At 36.1% G+C, this 27364-nt stretch overlaps 1 protein-coding gene across 2 annotated transcripts in view; it reads right to left on the reverse strand.

Moving 5' to 3' along the window:
• Positions 1-22527, reverse strand: part of LOC150103629 (homocysteine-responsive endoplasmic reticulum-resident ubiquitin-like domain member 2 protein) — a 135221-nt gene extending 112694 nt beyond the window's left edge. Inside the window, exon 1 of one of the 2 annotated variants that reach the window (XM_090397699.1) lies at positions 21671-22527. The gene's annotated coding sequence lies outside the window, so the exon portion shown is untranslated. Of the gene's footprint in view, positions 1-5546; positions 5754-21670 lie in introns of those variants that run through there. The other variant, XM_090397697.1, reaches the window with a different exon arrangement.
• Between the last annotated feature and the right edge of the window lie 4837 nt (positions 22528-27364).

The following is a 27364-nucleotide window of genomic DNA, read 5'->3' on the forward strand; positions in this document are numbered from 1 at the left end:
TCCAAAGACTCATCAAGGGAAGGCACCTACTCTACAACTCTTCATCTCCACCAATCTTCATCATCCACACCAATGCCATCTACTGTCGACCATCACCACTAGTATTTTCACAGACAATCACAATCATCCATACCCATGGCAGGATTCGAACCTGCAGCCTTTTGGCTGGAGAATGGATACACTAACCTGAGTGGTTAGCGTATCCATTCTCCAGCCAACCAACTCAGCCAACCAGGCCAGCATGCAAAAGTAAAGGAAAATCAATAAAACTGAAGTATGGCACTTTTTTAAATCAAGTTTTTATTCTGAGATATAAGCAAAGCTGTGAAAGATTGCACGCATGCATAAAGAAAATCAAAGAATAAAATGAGGTGGTGTAGGGCTGATTGTTGGATCCTCACAGCATTCATATATAACACTAAAAAATCATGATGACAATTCCATCTCACAAAGTATTCTTTCCTCTCCTCCATGCACATTAGATCATTGTTTATCATGAGGATTTATGTTCTGATGGATCAAGAGAAATAACAGTACCCCCAACAAGGGTAGTGAAAGTTTCAGAATTGGGAAATGTTCCAAGGGTGCAAAGAGGAAAAGCAGGTTCTATTACAAAAAGGAGATTCAGAGACTGAGGTAGCAAATTACATGTCAGTTAGTATGTTAGGATTGATAATTAAGACACTGGAAAAGTTAATTAAGATGGAATTCAGGAATGGGTGGATAGGAATATGATACTATTGTATGGCCACACATCATAGAACCAAGCTTGGCAATGTGCCAAAAATAGTCAATTCATGCTGAAGGGGAGAAAGAAATAAAAGACGTACGAATTGGTCACCAACATGCGAAATGACATGCTTTATACGTAAATTTTCCAACTGTTGTACAAGCAAATAGTTACCACTTTAAGATATAGAATTTTCATAAAAGAAAAGCTAATTTTCTGACGTATAATAATAAACACTCATGCCACAAAACGTATTGATTACCCTAATATCAGAATGGATTCTCCTTCTTCTGGCATGCACAAGTGTCAAAGGGACTCACATCTGTGAGAGTACAGTATATGGATGGATTAATGATTATCTTACCTTAGTAACTTATTCACTTTCTATAATAAAGTGACAGTTGAGCTGGATAAAGGAAATGGCTAAACCATGATGGTGGTGGATTTTTTTTTAGAAACTACTGAACAGGATAATGCACAGAAACTATTATATAAGCTGAAGCAGATGGAGATGGGCAGCAAGATAGAGATGATTGAAATGATGTCTGTCATTAATATAACAACTTAATGGCATTTCTGTATAGTAACCTCATCTATTTTTAACAATCAAGCAACAGTTTGACCATATAGGAGCTTTAGAAGTAGAAAGTATTTTTAACTTGGGTATAGTTATGTTAAAGATACCAAGCAATTTTAAACCTGGTTTTACTCCATTTTTTCCAAGTAAGCAAACAGACAAAATGTCAAGTTTGCACCTGCAATTTATGCAAGACTAGCTGATCCCACAGGTAGTGCAAGACCAAGGCAACTCGTGGTAAAGGTGGAGCAAGCTCTGATCACTAATCTTAATATTTACCCTTAATGCCAAAACACATCTCCAAGAAGGGGATGTATGATGTTTTGTATTAAAGGCAAGGGGCCACTACCCAGACCGGTTTCGACCTTTATTGAGGTCTCATCAGTGGGAGCCAGGCTAGAAATACCAAGATTTAGTAATGCAGAGCTTGTAAGTATTTTACCAAAACAAGTTACCATAAGGTGTTATAACCTTATTAAATAAAAATCTCAGGAGGAGATATAGATGTAGAAAGTATTTTTAACTTGGGTATAGTTATGTTAAAGATACCAACCAAGCAATTTAATAAGGTTATAACACCTTATGGTAACTTGTTTTGGTAAAATACTTACAAGCTCTGCATTACTAAATCTTGATATTTCTAGCCTGGCTCCCACTGATGAGACCTCAATAAAGGTCGTAACCGGTCTGGGTAGTGGCCCCTTGCCTTTAATACAAAACATCGTACATCCCCTTCTTGGAGATGTGTTTTGGCATTAAGGGTAAATATTAAGATTAGTGATCAGAGCTTGCTCCACCTTTACCACGAGTTGCCTTGGTCTTGCACTACCTGTGGGATCAGCTAGTCTTGCATAAATTGCAGGCGCAAACTTGACACTTTGTCTGTTTGCTTACTTGAAAAAAATGGAGTAAAACCAGGTTTAAAATTGCTTGGTATCTTTAACATATAGGAGCTTTATTTATTTTATTTTATTTTTAATTCATTTTTTATTTAAAAATTCAAAAAAAATTATACATTTTTTTTATTTGCAAAGAGTTCAAAAATGCACATCAGCAAAATATTCTAACAGGTCTACACTTCTTTGTCTTCACCATTATTGCCTATTTCACTTGGGATGGTTCCTAGCCCATAATCACCAGGATATTCTGTCTCTGTACGGATTGTCAATGTCTCCAAGTAGATTTTTTTTTTTTTTTTTTTTTTTTTTTTTTGTAAAGGAATATCCATATTAAATGGATACTAGCACATCCCCTCAGTTTCAGGCACACTGCCTTTGTGACATGACACCTTCTGTGTTATGTGATCAACATGATATTATTGTTAGGGACATTTGAAAAATCACAGCACATGTACTGTCATCAGCTAATTTGCAAGCCACCACTTTCCTGTCTACTCATTAGCAAAAAATACTACACATACATTAACCACTTTACTATATGGTAAAGGGCATCATGTCGACATGAATAAGTGCATGGCAGACACCAAATGATAGTATATGGTGAAGAAGAATCAGCCCATACAGAGTACGTGTGCCACGGTACTCTGTATGGGCTGCTGCTATTTAATTTGTACATTAACGATATCAAGAAGAACATCCATTAAACAAAAGTGGGTAAAATATCACAAAACATCACTTGGATGCTGACAAGTAAGGATAAAGAAGTTATCCTCTTTACACAATAATATCTAAGCTATTCTGCATGGATTTGGTTGCCTAGTTTCTTGGAAATGAGAAAGTGGTGGAGAGGATCCACAAGCAAGTGACTAATTGAATTATCCATGGCAAAAGACGGCCTGTGACTAGTGGTCTGCCGCAGGGTTCTGTTCTTGGACCACTACTGTTCAATTTGTTCATTAACAACATAGGAAAGGAACTGAGAGGAACGGTTCATTTGTTCGCTAATGATGCAAAGTTGGGTAGGGCAATAGTGAATGCAGAAGATGTCAAAATTTTGCAGGATGATTTGGATAGATTGAAGGTCTGGGCTAAGGAGAATGGATGTCAATTTAATGTGGCAAAATGTAAGGTTATGCATTTTGGGGTGAAAAGATTAGCAGCAGTATATCACATTGGTGGAACTGTACTCCAGGAGATTGACGAGGCTAGGGATTTGGGAGTGTTGGCGGACAGGGAGTTGAAGTTTAGGGCACACATCGCAAAAGTGGCTAAATCAATTAATTATACTCCAAGTTAACTTCCAAATTACAAATTAATTATACTCATCAAATCACTTGGTTGCTGAAAAATACTTTAACAAGCAGAGACAAACAGGTTATTGTTTCTCTGTATCGAGCCCTGATAAGACCCCATCTAGACTACTGTGCCCAGATATGGGCACCAGGGTTTCTTATGGATAGGGAGGAGGCGGAGAGGATCCAGAGACGAGTGACCAAGATGAAAGCAGGTCTATGGAATGAACCTTATGAGAAAAGGTTGAAGATTTGTGGGTTGCAGAAATTGGTGGATAAGCAGAAAAGGGATGATATGATTGAGACATTCAAATTACTGAAGGGTTTCTATAAGATTAATTCAGAAGATATTTTTGAGAAAAGCTGCCAGAGTCTGTTGTGGGTGCCATGACTGTAAATGAGTTCAAGGCAAAGTATGAATGATACTGTGTGAATGTCGAATTGTTGTTCTTGACATGATGTTAGGGCCTCCCTTGATGAGTCTAAGGACTCCTTGGAGTTGCCCATAATAACAACAATAATACTCACTATGAAGACAAATTAAAGGTTTGTGGGTTATCAAATGTGAATGACATGCAGAAAAGAAAGGATATGACAAAAACACATAAATTTACATAAGTTACTGAAGGAGTTTTATAGGAAAGATGCTGAAGAAATAGTTCAGTACATGACATGAGAGAGAGAGAGAGAGAGAGAGAGAGAGAGAAAGCAAGGAGCAGATCAAACCCTTGGAAGTGTGCAAGTGCAGTTGGCAAGAGCATGAATACTAGGTTTTTTTTTTAATTTTTTTGTCTGGAGGGTGATAAATGTGTGGAATGGTTGGAAAAGGCAGTTGAGCATGTTTTGTCAATGAATGAGCTGAAGGATGATTGTGTGAATAATGAGTGATGTGTGCCTGCTGCTATGAATTTTCTGAATAATCTGTTTGGTTTGTAATGATTACATCATCCAATTTTAAGAGTATTAATTATCTACAATTAAAAGGTATCTGACCAATAAATAAATTAATACTGTTATAAATAGAATTGTTATTCAACTGTTGTGGATGATGCAAATTACGATTGTAATAGAAAATAATTTTTGATGTGTTGTTGGCAAGCAAATGGAGAGACGAGTTGAATGATGTCAAGTATATGTTATGCACTTTTATCAAGGTCATGTTTTTGATTTATGGAAAAATCACATGCATTTTGAATTTTCGATGTACAAACACCAAACTATCCACTGTAGGAGAATAATAATCATATCATTATTAGGTACTGCAGATATCAGCAAGGGAATACAAGATATGAGGCCAGGTGTATAACAGAAAAAAAAAAAACCTTATCAATTATGCTTTAACTAAGTACAAGAAAGTTAATTATCTGAAAGCATATAATGCAACCAGCGGAAACAATGTTTAATTAGCACACTGAACAATAACCTGGAGTATACTAAAAATACAAAATGTAATCTTATAACAACCACTACACTGAATCGTTTCAAAGAAGTCACTTGATGGTATTCTTCGCCGCTCATCGACTGGCACCCATCGCACCATACGATCATTTAGATGACGTACACGGCTAATATTCTTTTTCATTAGTATTTGTCGATCAACACGAAGATGCTTAAACAGTACATCACTTTTTTTTTTTTTTTTTTTTTTTTTGTAAATTCATCCTCTTTCAAATAAAAAAAAATTAGGAATACCATATAAATCAGAACTAATTAAAATAAATAGGTACATTTTGTTGTATAAACCCAAATTATTCAATAACCCTTATCATTCTGGAAATTTTTTGATTTCACGCTTTCACATAGAATACATAATTTAATAAAGAAAAGTTCACTGGCTAAAATAGAATTATGGAATCGTTGAGAAACCATACATTTTCCTTACCTCATTAGGTAATGGCAATAAATTATTTAAAAGTGTATATCCAATGGCATTCGCTAATAATACAGAATATTCTCCAGGAATTTTCATATCATACTAATTCCTTACGTAATGCAATTAAGCTTTTTTTTTCTTTCCTGAATAAAAATTCGTGTTATGGATAACTTACCTTAAAGAGAGCAGCAAGCTATTTGTAACGGTTTCTCAAATCATGGACAACCCTATTACAAACAAAAAATAACAACAGAAATATCTTTACACTGTATAACAACACCACCACTCATTTATTTACATCTACTACGAGAAAACTGAAAGTTTCTAATGATGTTCTTTACACTTCCGTACACGATTTCATCAGTCGGAATATTTGTCGCTTTCTAATTGGCTGAACTAATGAATGTTCCACACAAGAAACATCATTTTCTAATCTTCAAGCCCATTGGCTACACAAATCGCGAATTGACTCTGACGTAAGTGATCTTCTTTAACCTCTCGTAATTATAGAACTGATGTCATTTATTTGTTGGCAACATTTATTAAGAAAGTGCATTCATAAAATAAGTTATCCATGATAATGCCAACCAGATTAATGTCATTACTGTGCCAACTAGGCCAAGATTTTCCCTTTCTTCGGAAAAGCATACTGCGGAAAACATGTATGACGTCATAAAAAAGGTAAAACACGTGTCCGGATGTTTTTTTTTACTTCTGCCAGTTTGGATAAAAAAAACATTTTAACACAGAGCACAGGAAGCAGCTGTTATTTAAATAAATGAAATAAATGAGTAAATAAAACTAGGCAACCAAAACATGCCAGTTACACTAATTATAGTCAAAATATTTAACCGGAATATGAATGCTGAAATCATTAAAAAGAAAAAAAAATTGTTGGAGAATGTCGAATCCAAATGGCATAGAAGGGAAGAGAGAAGAATTCCTCTATTATTGTGAAATAAATCAGGACTGGATTTGTCACAGTCACTATTTGACGAAATGGATAGTCAATTTGCCGATATTAGATTCCATGGAAAAGACATTATCATGTTTGAGAATTGATTACTTTTATGGCCTGAAACTGCAATCCCACCTTGAAATTATTGATCTTCAAGCAAAACTTTGCATCATCTGCAAATAACTGCTTACGAAAATAAACTAGTGCAGGAAGTTGTTTGTAGGTGATACAAAAGTAGGAAGAACTATGAGGTACGGATAAGATTAGCTTTGCAAGACGACTTAATTACACTGGGAAAGAAAGCATGTGAGTGGAGCTAGCAGTTTGTAGTTCAATGTTTCAAAGTGTAATGCTTTAAAATTCTACAAGCAAAGATAGGATGCAGAGCATACAATTGTCGGAGATATCTTAGAAGAGGTGGAAGAGATGGCAGATCTATAGTTAATGGTGGATAAGGAACTAAAGTTTTGGGGACATATTGTTATTATTGTGAGGACAGCACAGACGAATGGGTTAATGATGTGTGAGGACACTGACGTGTAAAGAAGTTATAGTTCCGCTGTATAAGTTTTGGATTTAGACTACATGTAGATCATTGTACACAGATTTGGTCATCTGATTTTAGGATGAAGGGAGTTGAAAAAGTTCAGAGACGATTGAAAAAAGTGTTTTCTGGTCTCTGTGACATTGAGAATGAGGGAGTATTGAGAAGTGGGGGAGAGCAATCTGCAGGCTCCAGCGGACAGGAGGATGGAGGAATATGATGTAGACATAAGTTATTATGGGATTATCACTGGATCAATATGGATGAGGTTTTACATAGGATGGGGAAGCAGAGAAAGACAAGAATCATCCCTCAGGATATCATGAGTAGGAGAGTGAGAAGTGTTTCTTCGCTTTGTTTTTGAATGTAGAGTGGTAGAATTGGAAAGCTTTGCTTGAGAATGGGGTGAGTGTAGAGAACAGTAAATGCCTCTATCACAGACTGTGATCAACTGTGGGAGTGATAGTGAACCTCTCTCTCGATAAGTCTTCGGACTCCGTGGAGACGAATAATAATAATAATAATAATAATAATAATAATAATAATTTGGTTTGGATAAATGTGCAGTTTTATCTACCAAACGAGGAAAAATTAATGACCCTAGCAATTTTATACATCTAGAAATATATAAAAGCAATTTCAGCTAACAAACACTATAAATATCTAGGAATATTAGAAGCGAGTGATATTCTCCACTTGAAAGTTCAGCAGTAGCAGAATATATCAAGGGTTAGGAATATTCTGCAAACAAAACTTAATGGATTGAATACAATTCGAGCAATGAGCTATACCGGTGATCCGATTTAGAGCTGGCATAGTAAATTGGACAAAAGAAGACCTGAATAAATTAGATTGCAAAATTAGAAAATTTATGACTATGTATCATGCATTACATCCTTCTTCTTCTTCTTTGGCACTAGCTCCATGTAGGGCCTTGGCCTCCCATTTTTGGGTTTCATAACTCACAACGAAGTGGGGTTGTTACCCTCATGCTCAACCATGTGTAATTGTCTGTGAAGCGTTGTGTTCTTAAGACCGGTTTGCCTGTTTGTGGAAGGAATAAAAACCAAATAACCTGGGGAGAAAAACCCTGCAGTCCACGCCCAAGACCGGCTAACTTGGCTATGTCTGAGAAAGGTCCTTAGCTCTCACCTCAGCGAAGAGAATCGAACGCAGAACACTACTTTTTCCAAGCATATGGTTGCGGAGCACGTAAACACTCGGCTAACCGCGCAGATGTGCATTACATCCACGATGAGATAGACTGTTGAAGAAGAAGAAGAAGTTAGTTTAGAAAACTACATCGACAATAACACTAAGCAAACCATTTCACAAGAAGACCTAAAAGCAATTGGAAATAAATCCGATTACAGAAAGGAACAGCAAAATAACCGACATGTGCGCTGGAAAAATAAACTCTTCCATGGCCAATTTCTTCGAGGGAAAAAAAATGGCGTGACCAAGACGACAATGGCTACATTATGAGTACATTAAAAAAGAAACAGAGGTATTTATTCTAGCCGATCTCGAACAGGCATTACGAAATGTTGCAATCAAAGTTAAAATTTTGAACATCAATAATAACAGCAATGTAGATTATGCAATCAGAAAGACAAGACTATGGGTCATCTGATCGGTATCTGCAACATGATAGCCCAACTAATTAGAAATACCCACATGATCAAATTGCGAAAGTAATTCATTGGAATGTGTGCAAAAAATATGGTTTTTCCTACTTCTGGCGTTTGCACACCAAGGTGCTTAACCGCACGAAGGAAGACTTCTTGGTTTCGAATCTAATCGGCGACTAGAAGAAATTTTTCTAAGCATTTTTTCGACCAGTTCCCGAGTTAATCGATCTCTGGCACGGGTAAGCGTTTTTTTCCCTCCCAGAAACTCGGGTTTTTCGTCCTGTAAACTCAAGAAAATCGACCTGTAAAACCCACATTATTTTCAGACATCAAATACGAGTGTTAGGGTTAGGGACCACGAGATGGCGGCACTTGAGAAGCCTCCTCTCTTCACTGCGGGCCGCTTATTTAATGATAGCCTTGGGCCAGCTATCTCTGATTAGGTACCACTGAAGATTGAAGTGCCCACTCAGTCTCCAAAAGTTAGATAGGGCTAAACGGCCTCGCCTACTCTCTATACAGGAATTAAAAGGCGTTAGCTGATTTTTTATTATTTTTTTGATTACTTCTGATAACAGGTGGCAGCATAAAATAGAGACTGTATTGAAAACGAAACAGTAAAAATTCTCTGTGATCTTAGAATACAAAGAGATCTGCTTATTGGACACAATAGACATGCCATTAAAATTATCGAACATCGACAGGTTTGGATTATTTATATCGCAGCACCCAGTAATTACAACATTACCAACGAAGAACTGGAAAAAATTACTAAATATCGAGATCTGGTAATCGAAGTTCGCCGGCTGTGGCTTAAAAACATCAGAGTCATCCAAATTGCTATCGGTGCACTTGGTGCAACTTTAAAGAAGTTGTCCAACTATTTACAAGAATTAAACATCAACAAAGTAACCACATATGGTCTACAAAAAAAAAGAGCTCTACTCGGAACAGCCCATATTTTACGACGCTATCACAGACTATTCCTAGATTCATGGGTAGACTCTGAATTGCTGTGTATCACCAGTCAAATTGTTGTTTGAATTATATCTTGTTTTGACTGAGTTTCAGTTGTGTGAATAAAGTCATAATAATAATAATGTGGAGAAGACTGGAGAAATTGTGAAGATTTTTATATTTTTTCCAATATTATGAGAAATTTAGAATATCGGAAGTATGGATTTCGTAATTGCTAGTCAGGGTAGAGTAGTTGCCACTACCTTACAAAACATTCCTATTACTTAACATTAGTAAAATCTCCTGCCAGCTTTGAATCTGATCCTTTGCATTGCGCAACAACTAGGCTCCTAGCTTGTAGTCAAAAATGCTCAGTTTCGAAACTTAACTGAAAGACTGGCATATTTGAAACCAAATGGGAATTTAAAAATATAACTGAAATCAGCATGTTTTTGTTTACTGGTTTCAGTTTCATTTTGTTGAATGCATGTAAGCTGGTAGAGGTTCTTCTTTGAATAATATTCAAAGTATGTTTTTATCATTTCAGCGGTTCTTACTAATAAATTTAAATTAAATTAAATGTTGAATTAACCGTTGAAATCAAAATTTTCAATAATTTGCATATATAATACGGTTTTCAACCACCAGGCGGTACACAGCCAAGTGGTGGAAACAATAAATAAATAATTTTTTAGATCGCATTATTTGCTTTTATAAATAATCGCTAAGAAATGCATTAATTAAACGAAAATAAATACTACATAGAGCCTATGTAGCTCAGTGGATCTGCTATTACCATGGTACTACATGGTAATAGCAGAATTTCAACCCCCTCACAAGGAAAAAAGAACAAAATTCGTCAACAGAAATTTCCCACTGTATAAATTTAATCAGAACTTAACGAAAGATGAAGAATTCAACAAAGAAGTACAAAATATAATATCAGACGTAGAAAAAATAGTCAATCCAATAATAGCCTGGGAAACTTTCAAAAGAAAAATTAAAAACGCAGCCATAAAAATTAGCACTAAAAGAAAACACCAGCAAAACCAAGAAAGAGAGACAGATCTAAAGAAACTATCCAGCCTGTACTACATGGATCGGACCAAACCAGAAGTTAAACAAGAAATAAATCTAATTAGAGAAAAAATTAAGGCGCAACAACTTCAGGAAATAGAAGGAGCATGGCTCCGCTCCCGGTTAAGAACCATAGAAAATGATGAGGGCAAAATATCCACAGCTTGGATTTTCGAAAAAAGGAATTATGAAAGAAAGAGAATAGAATGTTTACACTACGATGGGAAAATCATTCAAGAAGATGCAGAACTACTGCATGCTATTCACGAATACTTCGCAACACTGTTTTCGGAAAAACAAAGCGAGGAACGGGACAGAAACAAATTCCCCCCCTTCATACCTAAGATAACCCAGAAAGAGGCGGAAGAAATTGACATCCCGATAACAGCAGCAGAATTCAGGCAAACAGTAAGGCATTTACCAGACAAGAAATCCCCAGGAGAAGACGGTCTTACAAACGAATTTTACAAGCACTACTTCCAAAAATTCGAGCATTTATTTATGAGAATGACGCAAGAAATATACCAAACACAAATAAAACCAGACAGATTCAGCACAGGGTACATCATACTTATCCCGAAAACTTCAGACACAGAAAAATTAAAAGACATAAAGCAATGGAGAGGGATAACACTTTTAAACATCGATTACAAGATCATCTCAAAAATCCTATCCAATAGAATACAGAAGTACCTACAGAAATTAATATCTCCCGCACAGACTTGTGCAATTAAGGGCAGAAATATAGCAGACACAATTACTCATTTAAGATCAGTATACGAGTACTACAGTCTGACTGACAAACCCTGTGTCCTACTAGGCTTGGATATAGAAAAGGCGTTTGACACCATAAGCCACGTATATATATTCAAAGTTGTAGAGGAAATGGGATTTGGCCCAAAATTAGGAACTGGCTGCAAACTTTCTACGAGAATGCAGAAAGTCAAGTAATCGTGAACAGGAAGCTATCCGCATCTTTTAAAATGAAATGCTCAGTGAGACAAGGAGACCCCCTCTCTATGGCCCTCTTCGTCCTTGCACTAGAACCAGTCATCAGAGCGATCAACTCCAACAAAGAAATCAAGGGAACAAACATTCACGGGGAGAGCCAAGCAAAAATATTGGCATATGCTGACGACATCACATTAACCCTAGAGACGGAAACATCCATTGAAAAGTCAATGAAATTACTAGACGCCTTTGCAAGAGCTTCTGCCCTGAAAGTAAACCTAAATAAATCTCATTGCAGGCTAATAGGAAAATGGGAAAAGAACCCTGAGATTCCTCAAGGCATGAGAACTCAGGAATATTTACCGGTTCTGGGAGTTAAAATAGGCGGCCCAGAAACGTATGAAAAACAGTGGAAAGAACTCCACGCATCTGTTGCGTGGAAAATAAATACTATGCGCCCAAGGAAACTATCTGTAAGAGGAAAAGCGCGAATATGCAATATATATTTATCCTCTCGCATCTGGTACAAAGTGAACAACATCCCGTACCATGGGCAATGGGCAGACAAGATCCACAGGCTGTGCGCCACCTACATCTGGGGCTCTCGGTACGAACCGATGAGGAGAACAACGCTCTTTCACGAATTAGAAGCAGGAGGTCTAGGTCTAATTGATATCCACTTGAAAACAGTTATCAACAGAGCGAAGACTGCAGAAACAGCAAACACCAAGTCATACCACGGATATGCAATAGCATTCCTACAGAAATGCCTTCCACACAGAATAATCAGCACAATGCCAGAGATTCACGGAAGAGTTCCCAGAATGTTTACAGAGATGGCGGAGGGATACGTATTTGTAACAGAGCGCATCAACACTGAAACCTTAATAAGTCAAAAAACAAAAGCAACATACTACAAACTAAGCAGAACAACCATTCCCATACCACAACATAGAGAATTAAGAAGAGCACAAATCACACTCAGTCCGGTATTAAACAATATCTTCAAGCTCCCAATACATCCAAGGTATAAAACCTTCTTCTTTAAAGTACGCCATGCCTGCCTACCAACCAAGATGAGGATAGTGGCTAAAGGTATAACCCTTGAAGGGAAAGCAACATGTCAGTTTTTCCAGGAACCGGAAACACTCTACCACCTAATGTTATATTGCAAGGAAGCAGAAGTAACTTGGAAAGTCGTTAAAAGATGGCTTCCAGAAATCAAAGTAATCAATGAAGAAATGTTATTCTGGCTAAAAGGAAAACATATAAACAGGGTGCAAACAATTGTTCTAATCCTAACGATGTACGCAATTTGGGCTCACAGGTGCGACCAAGCGTATGGAAGGGAAGACAGTCCCGGAACAATATCGAAATTACATCACTACATTCAGGAGGAGATCACCAATTCGGTCCAGTCCAGAAGAATGACTACAGAAGAATGGACACACTTAACCTCCAACCTTACATCAGATGAACCCTCCAACCAACAACAGAACGACACCTTCATCACTCCTAGTGGAAATGGGGCAAATCGGAAGTAAATTCGGAAGGATACTAACTCTCCACCTCCACCAGAGGAAAGAGCACCTGAGTCACTTGGAACAGATCTCCTACCGCAGGAAAAAAAAGTGCTCTCCTACTTCATGCACGCGAATGTTATTTCGCTGTACAGATGTATATATGATTTATCTTGTAGAATATATAGATTGTTAAATATATAATAAGTGTGATATATAATTATATATATGGTATGTAAATAGAATACTGTATATTTAAAAAAAAAAAAAAGCTGAATTATATCTTAATTGATGTAATAGAGAAAATAATGTGTATGTAACTAACAGATGAGATTCCCTGTTTATAAGTAAAGGAAGTTAAGGCATTTTAAGAGAACAGTAATGTAACAACTACATTATAACATGATGATATAATATAAAATGAAACTTCGATTGAAATAATGATATAACAAATGTATATATTATATATAGAATTCATTATGATGTAAATAATTGCAAAAGTTTATAATAAAGTTGTTAAAAAAAAAAAGTAGCTCAGTGGATCTGGCGTTTGCACACCACAGTGCTTGCCTACACGAAGGAAGACTTCTTGGTTTCGAATCTAATTGGCGACTAGAAGAAATTTTTCTAAGCCTTTTTTCGACGGTTCCGGAGTTAGTCGATCTCTAGCATGGGTAAGCGGGTTTTTTCCCCCGGAAACTCGGGTTTTTCGTCCCATAAACTCAAGAAAATCGACCATAGAACCCACATTATTTCAGACATTAAATACTAGAATATTAGTGTTATGGTTAAGTACCACGAGATGGCGGCACTTGTTGAGCCACCTCTTCACTGCATACCATTTAATTAGTGATAGCTTTGGGCCAGCTATCTCTGATTGGCTACTAGTGGAGAATGAACTGCCCACTCAGTCTCCAAAAGTTAGATAGGGATAAAGGGCCTCGCCTACTCCCTATATACGGAATAAAAATTTTATATATATATATATATATATATATATATATATATATATATAATATCATACAGAGCCATCTTGAAGATGGCGATTTCAGATGATTTTTTTTTAAATGAAAGATAAAATAAAAATAAAACTCTAGAATTATATATAAATATTTCAATGAAAGGATATTAAATATTTGCTTTGCTTTCCTATTATTAAATATTTGCTCTGCTACCCAGAACTTCTGCTCGGGAACTCTTATATAACTAAAGACAACTGTTGGTGATTGTCAGAGAACAGGCTGAAACTTTACAATAGCAAAAACTCTATTTTCGATACGGTAATAATCAGAAAGTTGTATTATGCATGATGTTGGAAAGTCGTTCAGGTACACCACCGATTTTAGGCAGGAAATGGTCCGGTGCTTCTGTTAGTCAGGACAAAATTACGATAGGGCACTTGAAATTCCCGCGACCACCCAATTAATTCACTGGGTCGTCAGTGGTGTTGCCTGTGAAGTGCGCTAACTTAATTGTTTACATCTCAATTCGCAGCTCATTTTGTTTGCCATAGCTTGGCTTCTGAGCAAGGTCTAACTCACGTTGGTGTTGTCAAGCTGAAGCACAAGTCCATGTCGATACAAGATAAGATAGAAGTATTCAAACAACTCGATTAGTGGTTCCTTGAGAAGCTGTGTGATTAGTATCGTATTGATTCATCAACAGTTTATACTGTAATTTAAAGAAGCAAAAGGATAAGATAGTGGAATTATTTTGCAGACAGCGTATTGAGAGTATTGGTAGGAGTACTAAGCAAGACCAAGTGGTTTAGTCATCGCCAGAGATCACTCCAGGGTGAGCTTATCAGATAGTTTGTTAATAAAACAGGAGTAAATTATTCCATAAATAACCTAAATTGAGCATGAGGGTGACCATAGTGAATGGTATATTCAAATATTTAAAAAGTGGTATGCAATTTCCATGCATAATGTGTGTGTGTGGGGGGGTGAAAACTGCAAATTGGGAAGGAACTACTTATGGACAAATTTGCGAGTCTAATAGCTGACAAGCACCTCAATCCCGAGGGTATATATAACGCGGGTAAAACTGCGTTATACTGAAGATAATACATACCGTGAAGAACACTAACAACGAAGGATGAAAAAGGTTCTCAGGATTCGTGGTCAAGGGAATTACTGTCCAAAGGCACTTCAAACACATTACAACGCACAAATGTAAGCTACTGGCAAGTATAAAAACTAAATGTTCTAGGGCTTTGGAAGGCGTTAAAATTAACTAATATGCCATGTAAACAAAAATGGTTAGGTCATAGACGAGATTAGATTAGAACAGCTTGAAAAGCTGCTTCTGCCAAGCATAATGCATATCTGTAGGCTTGAAGGAAGATGAAATATTCTTCTCGTTCCAGGCATCTGTAACCCACCACAAAGCAGAATTCCTGTGTAAGAAAAATGCTTATACATTGTATTTACCCACAAACTGTACATCTTTTATTTTTTTTTAAAAAAAAAAACCCAAGACCAAGGAATGTTATGCTCTAGGAAGGCATCAGAAACAGAAGACTTTTAGTGACCCAGTTAATTAGTAATTTTACTCTTTTTTGTTGAAAAACTACAGGAGGAATACGGTGCTCCGATTCGGATATGATACTGAACGATTTCCCTTGGTCGTCTAAGCAGGAGTTCGAGGAAAAGAAAGATGCTACGAGTTCATCTTTATCTTTCGATAAAAATAAAGATGATAAAGAAACAGTGGCGCCATCAGGATGAAAGAGTAGAAGTAAACAGGTGAACAGAAGTTGCATCTAACGCTTTAGCAAAGGACCAGAAATCATGGCTTACATTAAAACAGAAAGCAAGATTTCTGCTGTTGGGCTTTACTTTATAAAATCTGAATTAGAACTGATGGTAATTGTTTTGTATTTGTTACGTGCTTTACTATAGACTGAGTATGAAACTGAAGTTCTTGATGTAAGCCACTTGCGGTATGCTGAACTTTTTTAATTCGGCTGCTTTAATACATTTTATATTGAACCAAGGCTTGGAAAGCACTGGCAGGGATTTTGGATGGAATAGAAGATGAAGGCCTTCATGCCAGTAGATGATTTCTGCGATTCATTTGGACAGGTGTTAGGGATGAAAGGAAGTAATAGTCAGAGCATGGAAAGGAGGAGCAGAAATTCCAGAGGTCATCCCAATTTGGCACGTTTGTAGTGACAGAAGATGCAAGGTCTGGAGTGACTGGATGAAGGGCGTTCTGTGAGAGACGAGACGCACAAAATTGTGATCTGAGTTGCTAAGAGAGAGGTTATCTCTGGTGTATTCTGGAAGGAGAACTGGTCAAAAAGGGATCCAGAGTATTTGAAGAGTGAAAAAGGTTTTTACGAATTTGTGTAAGTAAATTTGCGTTCAGTCAGTACTTATAGTCAAAACTATTATTACTTCTTGTCCAGCTTGACCGGTGGTGTTGAAAACGGGAGTTAGTTGGAAGGAAGACGCCCTCACTATTGATATATCTGGATTGCAGATAGCCGACTTTCGTGGAAAGGAATGTGAACAGGTCTGCATGTTTATCAAGTTTGGATTCCGGTAAGTGCAGAAAATTAATGTTACTAAATAGGACAAGGAAACCTTGAGCCAGAGATGGTCAAAAGAGAGAGAGGATTCTAAATTCATCCTCTGGTAGGGTTTGTCGGCTCTCACAAAGGTACAGCTGGCACCCTTGTGAAAAAATTAAAGTGTGTAGTTTGGGCCTTGGGAAGGAGAGTAGTGGATGTAGCTACATTCTGGGTTTATGTCAGGAGTAAGATGCTCTGGACGACTGCAAGTAATGGAGAACGTCATTTATGTTTGTGTTAATGCCATGGATTGTAAGTAAAGTGGATGTGCAAATGAGTTTCTATTGAGGAGATTCTAACTTGATCTGTATGTAGTGATTGGCTGTGATGTGTATTTTTTTGTTGGGATTAGTTTATGATGGGAGATTCAAATTTGTGGCAGTGTCACTCTCGTTTTTTGCAAGATTCCTTATAAGTTTAATTATAGTTAGATGGACGGATGCAGTGGGTGCAATGAGACGAAACATACTCTTGGACTTGACATCCAAACAGAGAGTGACCGGTCTCCTTGCCATAATGTAGCCTAAAAGTGATATTGACGACCTGGTAAGTATGTGGCAGCAGGATTATGCTCCAATTGACAGGGAAGCTTCAGACAGGAACCTATTGACAGCAGGCTCGTGCACTAATTGGCAGTACCACTATTTTAACTGATCTACCTTAGAAATGGAAGAAGTTTGGCATGACCTTGAAGGGTGTCATTTATTCACACTATAGGGAGAAGAGTAGGTGAGCAGAAACTGCAATCGTTGCTATAGAGACTAAATATAAAAATTGCCACTTCAGAACTCCAGTAAGTGGGTGGTGGTATTTCACATGTCGATGAAAGTCATCAGAGCCGGCGCTAGGGTCTTTGTCCCCCGCATGCAATGTCTATCTAAGCGCCCCTGTAACGATCCAGGCGTGTGTGATTCTTTTATGATAATAAAAATTTAAATTATTTGAAATTTCTTAAATAAATTTTGACAGAACAGCCACACGTTGGTTCGCTAAATGTAACGAACCGGGAGTGTTGACTAGGCAGGATAATCATTAAAAACCCGAATATTGAAAAAATTCATAAAAGTTAAAGCAAATTTTGATACAGCCACTTCACTTTAATCGTTGATTATAATGATACAAAGATTATAGCCTTCTCATCGACCCGAATCGCTAACAAAATTAAAATGAATTTTAATTAAAGTTAAAATTTATTTGAACTAAAGTTTAAAAAATTCTTGCATTTTACTAAATTCTTAGTAAGTTGTAAAATTTTTTTAATAATTTTTATAAGTGGAACTATCTTTTAGGAAAATAAAAGAAACTCAAGATAGATGAGAAAATAAGAAAATAATTCAGAAATAATCATTAGAACATTTTATTAATATTAATATAAGTATTCAAAAAATAGAATCTTGACAGAATAACAGAAATAAATTAAATTACATAAATATACTTGACATTTTTTTATTAAAATTTTAGGATTCTTTTCATATTCACAAAATTAGAAATAATGGTCTTAACGTCTAATTCCTCACATACATAATTTTCAATAGCTATTAACGCCAAACTAACAAACCTTTTTTGTGACATACTTGTTCTTTAATAGGTTTTAATCAATTTCAACTTGGAAAAGGAACGTTCACCGCTCGCTACACTAACAGGTAAGGTTGATAGTATTCTTAGTTAGGGAAAGATACATTATTAGACACAATAAAATTAAGAATATCGAAAGGGCTTTTGAATATTTAAATTATCCTTTAGAAAAATATCCCGAAAACTACATAACTCGTCATATAGTTCTATTGAATTTACGTCTTTATTGTCGCCGTCCATCAAGAGAATTTCTAAATCGTCACAATTTTTTCGTAAATCTTCGTTATTAATTTGTAGTAATCTATACAATAAATTGAAATTATCATATCTTTTAGTTGTTCAAAACGTTCTATTAACGAACTCATTGCAACGTCTAGAAGTGTATAAAACACATTCACTCTAAATTTATCTTCTGGCGATTGTGACGTTTCGTCATGATGCTCGTAGTCAAATTGTCGTGTCTTCTTTCGTCGTCGAACTTCCGTACTACTTTTAAATTCTTGTTCTTTATCCACCTCTTCACTCAGTTCTTTTGTCGTTTTTAGAACCTCTTTAAAATTTGTATCTGATCAATACTCTTGTAAGAATATTTTTAAGTTTTCGATAGATTCTAAAGCAAGTGTAATGTTCATATTTTTGTCTTGAAGCATTTTACTCACAGGGTTTATTCTGTTAAGTAATCCTTCATTTTAGCACATAATGTTTTTGCTTCATGCAGAGTTTCTTTATTAAAATTTTCATTATTCAAAATTTCAATGTAGCTCAGTGGATGTGGTGTTTGCACACCTCGGCGCTTGGCCGCACGAAGGAAGACTTAGTTTCGAGTCTAGTCAGCGACTAGAGGAAATATTTCTAAGCCTTTTTTCAACCGGTTCCCGAGTTAGTCGATCTCTGGCATGGGCAAGCGGGTTTTTCGTCCCGTAAACTCAAGAAAATCGACCGTAGAACCCACATTATTTCAGACATTAAATATATCATGTTAGGGTTAGGGACCACGAGATGGCGGCACATTTGAGCCGTCTCTCTTCACTGTGTACCACTTAATTAGTGATAGCCTTGGGCCATCTATCTCTGATTGGTACCAGTGGAGATTGAACTGCCCACTCAGTCTCCAAAAAGCTAGATAAGGCTAAATGGCCTCGCCTACTCCCGTATACGGGAATAAAAAGGCGTTAGCTGATTTTTTTTTTTTTTTTAAATTTCAAAAGTGCATCGTAAATTTCTCGTAACTGATATCGTAAAGGGCGGATTGCATTAATTTTATTTTCCCATCGCATTTCTGATGGTTGTTTCAATGTTAAATTTTTTTACGAACTTTAAAAGGATTGCCCAACGTTTGTAAGAGAATGAAAAGAAATTGTATATTTCTTGAATAATTGCAAAGAAACTAATTGTATCTGTATTCACTTTGGTTGCATCGTTAATGATTAAATTTAGAGTATGAGCAGCACATGGCACGTAAAAAGCTCGAGGACTTTTGTTCAAAAGCAAATTTTGAAGCCATATTTCTTCCCTTTCATATTTGCCCCATGGTCATACCCTTGACCTCGCATGTCTTCAATGGGAATATTCCATTTCTCCAGTTGTTCCACTATTGTTGCACATAAACCACGTCCTGTGAAATCTGATATATCTGCAAAACCTAAAAGGTTTTCCTTGATCTTGACAATTCCATTGTCACAGGAAACAAAGCGAATAATAATGGTCATTTGTTCTGTTTTACTTGCATCAGGTGTGCAGTCAAAAATTATGGAATAATATTTAGATTTTCGAATTTATAATAAAATTGTATCCCTGATTGCGCTACTTAAAGTTTCCAATATTTCATTTTGACTGTCTTTACTCAAATAGTGTACTCTATTGTTTCGTTGTAGGATCCTTTCAACATGATTTTCCATAACGGGATCAAACTTCGCAAATAGTTCGACTAATTTTAAAAAATTGCCGTTATTTCTTTCATATAATTTATCAGATGATCCGCGAAAAGCTAAATTTTGGCTACGAAGGAATTTTATAATTTCAATCAAGCGTTCTAAAACACTCGTCCAATGTTTCTTTTCCATTTCATACATGCTTTGAGTCTGGCAATCAATAGTAGTTTTGTTTTTTAAATTTTTATCAAGTTCATTCCATTTTAAGAAATTTTTCACGCGAACTAAACTAGTCTCATGTCTATGCAAAGTTGTACTTACATTTCTCCAATCGTTATAACCTTCTACAAGACTACTTGATTCAGTAAGTGCGAAAAGTTTGCAACAAAAGCAAAAAACAGAATTTAAAGTTTCGGAATAAATGAGCCATGTTTTTGGCAAGAGCTCCTCGTTTTCCATTTTTCTATTATAATACGTGTCGCCAAATTTATGACCATATGTATCTCTGGGATATATTATATTTTTCCTTTGAACAAGCCCCATTTCAATTAAAACAACTTGTAATTTTTCATCAATATTTCCCCATTCACCTGGATCTTCTAAATTTACAGAGACTAACAATGTTAGTAGTTTATTTTATCCCTTTAATAGACTAACAATGTGTTAGTTTCATGGTCAACTACCACTAAATCTTCTCCTAACTGTTTTTCACTTGAATCCTGCATCTTGTTATCTTGTTCAACAGTTGTAATAGTACTTTCATTCAATCTGGATGATGTGCACGGTTCGTCAACTCTGATTTCTGATGTATTGAGTTGGTTACAATCTGCATCAGAATATTTTAATATTTTAACGAATTTATTAAGAGCCCCAGTTTGTTTCTTAATATCTGCTTCTTTCGCAGCATGATGCTTACGATTTTGTGCACCAGATAACTTTTTTTTAATTTTTGATTCCATTTCTATTTTATACCCACAAGAAATTATTACACAACACGACACAGAAACGAAACAATAGTCCGCACTGCGCTACTGTCAGTAGCCTATTGAGATGCGTACTGTTATCAATCTACTGTTGCTATCCTGTCATTACTGCGACATTGTAAAATTTTATTATTATTTTAACTTTGTATACTTGTAGTTTCTATTAATTACTTGCGATGTCTTTTTTCTTTACTTTATATTTTCTCCGTTATTCTAATATAGCTGTGCACGCTTTCTCTCTCTCAAAATCTCTCTTGTTTATATTATTACGTGCTATGTTTACAAGAAAGTCAAATAACATTTAACTTGAAATGTACACGAATTTAAACATTAGGGAGATTACTTTCTCTATCCTTCTATAAAAACTTTTTAGCAAAATTTAGAACCTTTTTTCTTCAACTTTAAAATACTTTTTTTTACACAAAACATTATCTACTCTCAGTTTACAAATTTTACTTATTAAACTCCAAACTTACTCGCAAAGAGGTTACCTAAATCTCTCTGTTAAGTTATCTTTACAAATTTGATATCAACTTCTAACATGCCAATTGATTCTCTTAAGGACACTTCTTAACCTTATTAAACATTAAACATATATCTTAAAAGTCTTTCTAATACAACTATAAGAGGAATTATATAAAAGTTTTGAACTTACAAAGGCTGTGTATCACAATTAGTCAAAAGTCTTTCACTACAAGTTCTATGGCAATTCTTTCATCTCAGATCTTCATCTGGAATTTTGGCTTTGGCTATATCAATTGGGAATGTAGCGGGACTCGTACAGTTCCGGAAAAATGTTATTCTCCCACGGCGAAAAGAAAAACTTACGAGCGAAGGTACTTCGGGAAATTTGCCTCGCCTTTTCTCCTCTACTTGGGCTCGCCGAAAATGCCTGGACGACTGCCGTCTCAAGTAGCTTGAATTGCCGCTTCTAAGAAACTGAAAATGCCACCTCCAAGAAAAATGAAACTGTTGTCAACTGTCAATCAGGATCCCTCTGGACTGGAAACTTTTCTCTTCTACGGCGTTCGGGACTTCTCCTTTCGGCAATTTGAAAGCCCTGTCTGTGGCCTAGAAGTCGTTTCTCTCTAGCGATGTCTTGAACCGAGAAGCTCCTTTCTGGAAGCGTAAACCTCCTCTCTCAACCAACGTCTGGATCTGGGATGCTCTCTGACGATGTCTGGAACCGAGCAGCTCTGTCACTCTTTGGCAAAGTGGGACCGGGTAGCTTTAGCAATGTCTGGAACCGAGCTGCCTCTTCTTTGACAGCGTCTGGAAGCGGGCAGCCTTCCCTTTCTCTCTGTGAACGTCTCTGGAACCGGGTCCCCTCTACTTCTGCAGCAATCTCTGGATCCGTGCAGCCCCTTCTGTTTGCTTCAGTCCCTTTTTATTATACCTCCTCTGATACTATGTATGAAGTTTGGCAACCCCCAAAGAATCAGTATGATTCTTTCATCTTAAGTTTCAAGTTCGGCACGCCTTTTGTTCTCCTCCGCTTTCTTTTAATTGTAAGTTGCAGGCCATTGGAAAGTTGTTTGAACCTTTCTGACTGACTTAGCAGATGTTTACACGTAGAGCCTGCAAGCCTTTCTCATACAAACAAATTTTAATAACAATCTTTCTAATGCCATCATGTAGATCTATTACATGCGGCTTAGGCGATATAAACATTGCCTTTGTTTTTAACACTAACATATTCTTATTAAAACAGTATACACAGTTAACTTCCAGAGTGTTATTTACAATACCATCTAAAACAAACTATACAGAGACAAACAAAGTTTATTTTTACAATATTCACATGGGACTTAACCTAAGTAAACAATCGAATGTAATGTGCTTGGAATATTTAAGCTACAATCGAGTTTTTACAGTACCATATGACTGGTTACGTAGCAACAAATGTTTTGTACGAAATTTAGTTTCTGCGCATATAAACCATTCACCGTTTCACTTTAGATTCTGGAGGGAAGCATTTAGCCTGCTCTCGTTACAAAATTGTAAACAGCTGGCAATATACAATTTTTTTAAAAATTTTTATTCGGTGTATCCGGTCTTATTAATTTTAATATTGATCATTCTAAGAATTTCTTTTTTATGATAAAAATTTTGTTTCTTAAAAATGAACTTATGACCCGTGCCCAGGCTCCCCCTTCGTAGCGGCGGCCGCATGTATCGCATGCTAGCTTCCGTCGGCCATATAGGTCATCTACCAGTTACATCTAGAACAAAAAATAACCTTCACAAAGACTTTTCTGCTGAAGACGAGTTAGCTGATTTCATGAGGTGAAGGGCATAAGAAACTCGGGGTTTTCATGCCACGAACTGTATGCCGGTATCGGCAATGGTGTCTGAATATTCTTTGCACGCTGCTCCCAATTTTTATATATCACTGTTAAGATGTTATAATTTATATAATTTTCTATAATTTATATAACTGATTATCTGATAGGCATTTCAGACAATGATATTATAAATTCAAAGGATAAATTGAACGAGCATAAATATGCGTTTGGTTTTTTGATTTCTCAAGTATTACATCTGATGATGAAGATAAGACGCCGGATTTTTTAAAAAATATATGTATTTACTGCAATTATGCATAACGAATTCATATCCTAGAGCCAGATTGGAAGGCACATTTCTTCTCTTCAAATCTTTTGTAGCTTCTCTATGAAGACGTGTGCCGAAAACAACCTAAGAGGTACCACAGCAAACTCGAAATCATCTTTTCCACAATCACAATTCTTCTGCTCAGTCTACTTTGTCTGCGCAAGAACTAAAGCGGTACTTCTGCTGTAGTTTTTCACCCTGCATACTTTCCATACCTGACAATCTGTGGTTCTCTTCACTTCCTGCACCGGATATGGTCTCTAAAATAAGAAAGAAAGAAAATGCGATGAGGTCATCGTGATTAGCTTGAGAAATACTTTGAAGAGAGACAACAAGGAATAATGAGATAAGGCTATTATCTTAGAGGATAAAAAAAAATAGATGAATAGAAACTGCATTTTCGATTATACCTTGTGTAACTGCTCAGTGTCCGCCATTTCTAGCACGTTATCTGTGTGTGTGTGTGTGTGTGTGTGTGTGTGTGTGTGTGTGTGTGTGTGTGTGTGTGTGTGTGTGTGTGTGTGTGTGTGTGTGTGTGTGTGTGTGTGTGTGTGTGTGTGTGTGTGTGTGTGTGTGTGTGTGTGTGTGTGTGTGTGTGTGTGTGTGTGTGTGTGTGAAATATTTATAATAATCGAAAGAAATACCATGAAAAGATTAATAGTTGAATTTAAAACTTAAAATATTATGCTTACTACAATCAAACATTCAACATTGAAGTTGCCTTGGTATTGCACCACCTCTGCCAAGGAGCATTATGATCGCCTGTGATAGTACTAATTTATTAGTGCTATCATGGTGCTTATCATAGTAGTTTCGTTGTCGTACCAGCTGTTTCGAACTGCTAGTTCTCGTCAGAAACTAAACAGAAATCTCAAGAGGGCAAAATTCTTTTCAATATGTAAAGCAATCCCAATTTTTGTATTTTCATAAGTGAACTCTCAATCGGTGCGTAAATTATAATAATTTATGGATAACCCTAGTAAACTTCAACTTTGTACAGTAGTGTTGAAGGACTTAATGATAGCAATGAATGCAAAGAGCGAGAGTGGAAAGATCATTAGTGTGTTACCACGATTTGGCAGTGATGAATTAAACAGAGGAGCGATTACAGTAAATTGAACGGGGGCGGCTTGAGCATAGCCACTGAGGAACTGCAGCACCCCCATTCTCGATATATAAATATATTTATCAATTTATTTATATTTGCTTGTAATATTTAATATTATCATTAACAATCCCATACAATTCTCTTATTTTGTATAAAAAATAATAATAATCCATCTTGTAGCACTTATGACGTGCTATGCATGCACGCTTAGTGAGATGCGAGCTATTAGCGTCAAGCGACACTGTCCGTCGCGCAGTTCCACTGTTGTTTATATGCAGTTTGCGCCAGTAGTAGAGTGTTCGTAGTGCTTATCGTGTTTACTCCGTCTCTTTAAATATTTGGACATTACAATTAAAGACATAACATTTATTATTATTATTATTATTATTATTATTATTATTATTATTATTATTATGTGACTCCTCCAGGGAGTCCAAAGACTCATCGAGGGAGAGTGTGCCAACAGCATCGAACGATTGAACCCCTTCAACTACTAACCGCGCTCAAACTTACTTAACTTTTTGCGTGAGCCATTAGTAGCAGAGGCTCTGACAATCGACCAACCTTAGTTTTTATTATAGAACGTTATTGGAGTTATAATAATGGATTTTATTTTTAAGTCATTTTGAATTATACCAAACTGTATAATTTTATCGATAATAAAAAATATTTTTCTATGTTTAATTTTTTTTAAATGTTTACCATAATTTTGATATTTTATCCAAACACGTATACACCGTACTTACAGTGTGTATGTATATTTTGAAAGCTGCAGCACCCCCACGACTTCAAACCACGAGCCGCCACTGAAATAGAATGATGTCAAGATTGTGTAAAAGCTTTTGCAAAGAAATTAAACTGAATATTCATTTTATGAATGTCTGGAATGAATTTAATAAAAGGAATTTTTTAAGTGCGATAGTTTGCAATTAACGTCTAGGACGCATGGCATTTAGAACGTTTATTGATCAAGGACTGAGTAAATGGTCAAAAACAGGGAAATTGGATTTGCTATAGAGCCAGCTGTTAATAGGGCTAAGGTCAGTAATCGCTGTGAATATGGGATTAATCTCTCTCGTAAAATAAACTGTATACATAGTGAGCTAATTCACACGCAAGGAGATTATGGGAGGGAGAGTATTGAAGTTTATGTATACCAATACGTTACCAGAGGTGGTTGTGAATGCTTCGGCTGTTAATGAATTTAAGGAGATGTATGATACGTATTGCGTGAATAATGATCAGTGTGTCAATGTAGGATCTCCCGCAAGAGGCTTCTGACTCCATGGAGACATCGTTATAATAATAATATGCATTTAATGAATTTCTACAAGATTTTCTTCTCCTAAACTGGACTGGCTATTGTTGAAAACCTTAAAATGAATTAATAAATGAATAAAATAAAAAAGGTCCAAATTTAGAAAAAAAATCCATCCATATTTTAGAGACAAATATATAAAGCTTTGAAATTTACCAGAGAGCTAACACGTATGAATATAATACAACCTTTGGCATCCGAGTATTTACTGGTATGCACTACTTAAAGGACACGAGCTCTGGCCAAGAGCTCGTATCAACGGTTGTTTCAAACAGCTAGTTCTCATTAGACACCAGGCGGAAGCCCAAAGAGAGCAAACATCCTTTGATCAATACTAAGGCAACTCCGATGCTGAAATTGATATTCTCTCTCTCTCATAAATTTGGAAACTTTTAAGTTTATTTCTATAGTTGGCTATAAATTATGGTCCATAATATCTAATATCAAGATCTTGATGAAAGAACAACAAAATTCTCGTCTGAGGGTTTTTTTTTCTTTTCTAACTCTGTGTTTTTTTTAATTTATTTATTTCTTTTTTAAAGACTAGACGTTAACGGATGAGTTATGATGACAGCAGGCTATTAGAAACTAAGGAATGCGAGAAAAAAAAGTACAGGGTTGACTAGCAAAGATGAGAGAGGGAAATCAATTAGGGGCAGCATCAATCATGTGAGATATATAAAGACAACAAAAACGTCGGGGGAGGGTTGTTTGTTTGTTTGTAATATATGAAAGTATTCGGACAGCATACTTTTGAAGACTGTTGAATGAAAAAACATGCCAAATATACCATCCAAATACGATCATTTACACTCTGGACCTGAACGAAATGAAGAATTGAAAAGCCTTTGACTCTATCGCAACATCTGAATGCAGAAGTCCATTACCTTATTATATCATTTGAACAAATAATGAAGATAGACAAGATATCATATGATTGCCGAGAAGATGAGTTATATTTGTAAGAACAATGCCATGTTCAAAAATAATGTAATTATAGAAGAAAGGAATTTTAGAATTTTCTGAACAGATCATTCGGAAATCGTTGTGCCCATCCACAATGCCAACGTGCCCTACGTTCGTATATGGCTTCTCCATTAAAAATAAAAAAATAATAATTATAAAAGGCATAGACTTACTAAAGGAATCGGTAAAGCATAATAACTCGGCTGCTCTTCAAATTTCAATAAATTCTTAGTGTCGTGTCCGTTTTTCGAATTTTCGATATCCTTCCTCCTCTTCGTTTTTTCTTTTCTTGTTCCAACCCCCCCCCCCATCTCCTCTATTCGTTCTCTTAAAATCGTTTCGCG

This window comes from Typopeltis vanoorti, chromosome 9, assembly GCF_054136105.1.
Source record: "Typopeltis vanoorti isolate ZY-2024b chromosome 9, IOZ_Tvanoo_1.0, whole genome shotgun sequence".
Taxonomy (NCBI): domain Eukaryota; kingdom Metazoa; phylum Arthropoda; class Arachnida; order Uropygi; family Thelyphonidae; genus Typopeltis; species Typopeltis vanoorti.